Source organism: Carlito syrichta, unplaced genomic scaffold (genome assembly GCF_000164805.1).
Source record: "Carlito syrichta isolate Samal-C Ts95f unplaced genomic scaffold, Tarsius_syrichta-2.0.1 Scaffold313449, whole genome shotgun sequence".
Lineage (NCBI taxonomy): Eukaryota > Metazoa > Chordata > Mammalia > Primates > Tarsiidae > Carlito > Carlito syrichta.
In genome coordinates, this window is record NW_007257545.1 from 644642 (window position 1) to 651288 (window position 6647).

The window sequence follows — 6647 nt, forward strand, 5'->3', positions numbered from 1 at the left end:
CATGGAATTAGAATCTGAGGTATCTAAACAGAAAGTAATCAAAGGTAATCTTGAAGAGGAAATAAAATACCATAAAAAGGTAATCGAAGACCAAAGACAGAGTAAGATGCAACTACTTCAGCATTTACAAGAGCAGAAACAGGAAATGGATGATTTTAAATACCAGCCTGAACCAATGAACATCACAGGCATCCTGCTCCTTTTCAGCAAAAGATGAAAACACAAAGAATTTGCAAAACCTAATAGTACAAATCAAACCCCAGCTGCATGTAAAAGAACAAGACATTCCAACAGACTGTGATGTTTTTCAAGCAACAAGTGAAAAGCACGATTTGTCTAAAGACAAAACAGGGAGATTAGTGAAAACAATAAAAGAACAAGAATTGGAGATTAAACTTCTTTTTTTTTTTTTTTTTTGAGTTGGAGTCTCACTCGGTCGCCCAGACTGGAGTGCAGTGGCCGCTCCCGGCAGCCTCGACCTGCTGGGCTCCGGCGATCCTTCCGCCTCAGCCTTCTGAGTAGCTGGAACTACAGGTGTGCGCTACCACACCTGGCTAGTTTTTTGATTTATTGTAGAGATGAGGTCTCGCCAAGTTGCCCAGGCAGGTCTCAGACCCGCGGGTTCAGGCAATCCACTCACCTCAGCCTCCCAAAGGCGCGGGATTACAGGTTGAGCCACCAAGCCCGGTTGGAGATTAAACTTCTAAGTAAAAAGAATATATCTTTAACTGAACAGAGTGATCAGCTGTCCAAAGATAAGGCTAGTAAAGTAACTCAGATTATCCTATAGAAAGATTTGGAAGGCTGAATGTGGTATGACTCATGCATGTAAACTCAGCACTTTGGGAGGCCAAGACAGGAGGATCACTTGAGCCTAGAAGTTTGATTCCAACATAGGCAACATAGAAAGACTCTGTCTCTACAAAAAATTTTAAAAATTAGCTGGGCATGGTGGCACACACCTATAGTCCCAGCTACCTGGGAGGCAGAGGTGGGAAGATTACTTGAGCCTGGGAGGTAGGGGCTGCGGCATACCACTGCACTCTAGCTTAGACAACAAAGCAAGACACTGTTGAAATAAAAAAGGAAGGAAGGAAGGGAGGAAGAAAGGAAGGAGGAAGGGAAGGAGGGAGGAAGAAAGAAAGAGAGAAAAAAATTGGAGATAGAGGGTCTTCACACTAGAATGACTTCAGCTTCTTTTTTTTTGAGTTGGCGTCTCACTCTGTCACCCAGACTGGCCGCTCCCGGCCACCGCAGCCTCTACCTCCGGCAATCCTTCCGCCTCAACCTTCCGAGTAGCGGGAACTACAGGCGCATGCTACCACGCCCAGCTAATTTTTTGATTTATTGTAGAGATGAGGGCTCGCCAAGTTGCCCAGGTGGGTCTCGAACCTGCGGGCTCAGGCAATCCATTCACCTCGGCCTCCCAAAGCGCAGGATTACATGCTGAGTCACCGAGCCCAGCGACTTCAGCTTCTTACGAACCAGGATGTTGCTTATGTCCAGCAGCAACCGTAAGCATATGCTTTGAAAAGAGAACAAATATTAGTTGCTTGAATTGAGGTGGCTAGGGAAAATTGCCATCTAAAAAAAGAGTACCACCAAATGATGGATATGATTGTTGCTGAAAAAGTAGTTCTTGTTAAGCTGCAAGTTGAAAATAAAACAGTGTCACTAGACTTGAAAGTAGAGGTGAGGAGACGTTTAGAAACACTGTTCAGAATTTATCATATCCCATTCAAGAAAAAGACATTGAAATAGACGCATTAAGGCTGGATGTGGTGGCTCAAACCTGTAATCTGGGCACTTTGGGAGGCAGAAGCAAGAGGATTGCCTGAGCTCAGAAGTTAGAGACCAACCTGGGCAAGTTGGCAAGACCTTATCTCTACAATAAATCAAAAAATTAGCTGGGTGTGGTAGCATGCTCCTGTAGTTCCAGCTACTTGGAAGGCTGAGGCAGAAGGATCACATGAACCTAGCAGGTCAAGGCTGCAGTGGCTGTGAGTGGGCCACTGAATTTCAGCCTGGGCGATAGAGTAAGACTCCAACTCAAAAAAAAAAAAAAAGGAAAGAAAGAAATAGACGCCGCCTTTGGGAGGCTGAGGTGAGTGGAATGCCTGAGCCTGCGGGTTCGAGAGCCGCCTGGGCAACTTGGCGAGACCTCATCTCTACAATACATCAAAAATGAGCCGGGTGTGGTAGCGCGTGCCTGTAGTTCCAGCTACTTGGAAGGCTGAGGCGGAAGGATCGCCGGAGCCCAGCAGGTCGAGGCTGCGGTGGCCGGGAGCGGCCACTGCACTCCAGTCTGGGTGACAGAGTGAGACTCCAACTCAAAAAAAAAAAAAAGAAAAGAAAAGAAAAGAAATAGACGCATTAAGAAGCGTCAGACTTTATTGACAAGTATGCAAGCATCCGGCACTGTTCATGAAATCAAAGATATTAATACTAACAAGTTTGAGGAACTTCTACAGGACATGACAAAACAGCAAGTTAAAAAAGTGGAAGATTGGAAAGGGCAGGTAGTGACCACTATACAAAATATGCATCATAGGACAGCCCCACTTAAAAAATAATTTTGTCAACTGCAGGCCAAGGTTTACATTAACAGGAATAATAATTCTGAACTACAGATGAACATACCAACCTGTTCCAAAATCATGAAGGGAATGAAACCAAACTCAAAAAGTTGGTATAGGAATTAGCACAAATTCAGCACAACACAGAGCATCTTTGCAAGAACAAGGACAGTTTCTTCCAATGGCTCAATAGGGAATCATCTTTCTTCACAATCAACAGAATCTCTTCAGAGAAGTAAGTCTGATATATTGAGTGAGTCTTCTAAATTGCTCCAACAAGAGATTGAAGAGTGGAGGGCCAAACTTCACCTGCACGTAGATTGACTATGTACCTAATCCTGACTTGTACCCTACATCTCTACAATAAAATAAAGTTAAGGGAAAAAAGAGATTGAAGAGCTAAGGAAACCACTGTAGGAAAAAGATGCAACCATTAGAACACCCCAGGAAGATAATCAGAGATTGTCTAATTCAAATGCTGCCACTTCAGAACTAGGAAGAAAAGAATATGAACAAGTGGATTCAAAAATTAAGCAATTCAGCCGGGCTCGGTGGCTCAGCCTGCAATCCCGCGCCTTTGGGAGGCTGAGGTGAGTGGATTGCCTGAGCCCGCGGGTTTGAGACCCACCTGGGCAGGCGAGACCTCATCTCTACAATAAATTAAAAAAAAAAATTAGCCAGGCGTGGTAGCGCACACCTGTAGTTCCAGCTACTTGGAAGGCAGAGGCGGAAGGATTACCGGAGCCCGGCAGGTTGAGGCTGCAGTGGCCGGGAGCAGCCACTGCACTCCAGTCTGGGCAACAGAGTGAGACTCCAACTCAAAAAAAAAAAAAAAAAAATTAAGCAACTTAGCCTAGCATGGTGGTGTGTGTCTGTAGTTCCAGGTGCTTGGAAGGCTGAGGAGGAAGGATCACCTGAGCCAAGCAGGTTTGAGCTGCAGTGGCCGTGAGCATGCCACTGCCTTCCAGCTTGGTTGACAAGAGTAAGACTCCAACTCAAATAAATAAATAAATAAATAAATAAATAAAATTAAGCAACCAAAAAAACTCAAGCAAAAACAAACAAACAAAATGTTTTATACAGGTTACTTAAGGGGAAAATACCTTTTCATCAGAACCAAAAGTGGTCAATTACTTTCTTTGAGAGAAAAACTCACTAGCGAAGTGAATGCAAATGAGATGTTGTAGCAGGCAGTGAGATGCCTGAAGGAGAGAACATCAGTTTTAGAAACAGATATGTGTAGACTAAAATAAGAAAATGAAAAAATAGTAGAAACATCCAGGGAAAAGGAAACAGAATGTCAGGCATTATAAGAAACTAATATGCTACTTCAAGAAAAAGAGTTTGAGCGTCATGCAATGAAGGAGATGGCCTATGCTTTTGAGCAACTATTGAAAGAAAAAGAATAAGGCAAAACTAAGGAGTTATTCCAGACTTTAAATACACTAAAGTCAATACAGGAGAAGGTAGCCACATTTCAGCAGGAGAGAGATCAAGTCATGTAGGCCCTGTAAGAGAAACAAATGGCAAACCAAGCCTTATAGAATGAGGTTCAACAGTTACATGACAAGGAATTACGCCTAAACCAGGAGCTGGAAAGATTACATAAACGTATTTTATAGTCAGAAGATTCTTATGTTCTGAAGCATTGACTGCCAAAGATACAGTGAATAAACTAACAAAGAAAGTCACAGTATTGGAGGGAAACCTAGTTTCATCTGCAAATGAAATGGAAAATGCAAGCCATGAAGCTAGCTTGCAGGTTAAATCATTACATGAAAATTTAACTGTGGTCCCAGCCAAGAGATGAGATGACATCACAGCTTTCTGTCTCAAAGGAATGAGAAAAGTATCATGTTCTATCCTTGTGTGAATGGAAAGAAAAGGCAGACAATCTAGAAAGAAAATGTCTTGTCCGTGCGTGATGGCTCATGCCTATAATCCCAGCACTTTGAGAGGCTGAGGTGAGAGGATTATCTGAGCCCATAGGTTCAAGACCAGCCTGGGCAACTTGGCGAGACCTCATCCCTACAATCAATAAAAAAAATTAGCCAGGCATGGTGATGTGTGCCTGTAGTTCCAGTCATTTGGAAGGCTGAGTCCAGAAGTATTGTCTGAGCTCAGCAAGTCAAGGCTGCAGTGGCCGCGAGCGTACTGCTGCACTCCATCCAGCCTGAGCAATAGTGTGAGACTCCAACTCCAAAAAGAAAAGAAAAGAAAAGAAAACGTGTCATTACAGGAAAACTTGGATAAAGTGAATACTGTCTTGGATCTAAAGGAAGAACAAATTAAAAATTTACAAAACAAAATGAGGTCCAACAGGAAGAGTTGAATGATGCACAAAAGAAATGGGTAAACTGAGTAAACAGTACACAAGGAAAAGTGGATGAAGTCCTAATGAGAAAGCTCTTCATTGGATATTTTTGAACACCAAAATGTGAACAACCTTAAGTGTTATAATTAATGGGAAGTACTCTGGGCATCAAAAGGAGGAAACGGAGCAGCTATTTAAGGAAGATTAAGGAGATGCTATCAATTGGAAGACTGGGTGGCTTGGAGGAGAATCAAAATTGTCCTCAAATACCTATGAGGCCGAATCAGCAAACTGTACTTAATACCAGTACTTTTTCAGAACTTTGTATTAAAAGTCCTGAAACAAAATCTCATCCATCTACTCTGCCAGCAAGTCTTTCTCCTCATAATAAGAAGCTTCTAGATCCACCAGGAAATAAAAAACTAGATTTAAATGTACCACAAAGTTTCAAAAATACCCCAGGATCCATACTGAATAAGTCAATATGAATCCCTTTTCTACCACTGTGACTCTTTTATTTTTTTATTTGGAGCCTCATTCTTTTTTTTTTGAGTTGCTGTCTCACCCTGTCGTCCAGGCTGGAGTGCAGTGGCATGCTCACAGCCACTGCAGCCTTCACCTGCTGTGCTCAGGTGATCCTTCTGCCTCAGCCTTCCCAGTAACTGGAACCACAGATGTGCACTACCATGCTGGGCTAATTTTTTTTTTTTTTTTGAGTTGAAGTCTCACTCTGTTGCCCAGACTGGAATGTAGTGGCCACTCCCGGCCACCGCAGCCTCGACCTGCTGGGCTCCGGCGATCCTTCCGCCTCAGCCTTCCAAGGAGCCGGAATTACAGGCATGCGCTACCATGCCCGGCTGATTTTTTGATTTATTGTAGAGATGAGGTCTCGCCTGCCCAGGCAGGTCTCGAACCCGCGGGCTCAGGCAATCCACTCACCTCAGCCTCCCAAGGCATGGGATTACAGGCTGAGCCACTGAGCTCGGCTTTGGGCATCTTCTTTTAGGAGTTGTTTCAGGCTCTCGGGTCAAAATGGCTGGCAGGCTGGCTGTTGCAGCATCAAGCTGGTGACTGGAAGGAATTCGAAAATGGTTTACAATGCTGCAGGTTAATGTGGGATGATACAATATATGTAAAAGAAGCCATAAGAAGGCTTTCTGAGAACCCTTATAATGACGGGATGTTTCGCATTAAGAGAGCACTGGACCTGATGTGAGGCAGCAGATCTTACCTAAAGAGCAGTGGACCAAATATGAAGAGGATAAATTCTACCTTGAACCATATCTGAAAGAGGTTATTCAGGAAAGAAAAGGGAAAAAAGAACGGGCAAAGAAGTAATCATGTAGTTGAAATCTAGGGATGCAATTGTCCTCAAAGTATTTTTATGAAGATGGTTAAATCTAAAACATACAATTTAAGAATTATTTGAGCCAGGCTTGGTGGCTCAGCCTGTAATCCCAGCGCTTTGGGAGGCTGAGGTGAGTGGATTGCCTGAGCCCGCAGGTTCGAGACCCGCCTGGGCAACTTGGTGAGACCTCATCTCCACAATAAAATTAAAAATTAGCTGGCGTGGTAGCGTGCGCCTGTAGTTCCAGCTACTTGGAGGGCTGAGGTGGAAAGGATCACCGGAGCCCAGCAGGTCGAGGCTGCGGTGGCCAGGAGCGGGCCACTGCACTCCAGTCTGGGTGACAGAGTGACTCCAACTCAAAAAAAAAAAAAATTACTTGGTTGCAGATGTATTACTTTAAATGAATGTC

At 43.8% G+C, this 6647-nt stretch overlaps 1 pseudogene; it reads left to right on the forward strand.

The window, feature by feature from the left end:
- The first annotated feature begins 5922 nt into the window (after positions 1-5922).
- On the forward strand, positions 5923-6228 carry LOC103273023 (annotated as a pseudogene).
- Positions 6229-6647: the final 419 nt, after the last annotated feature.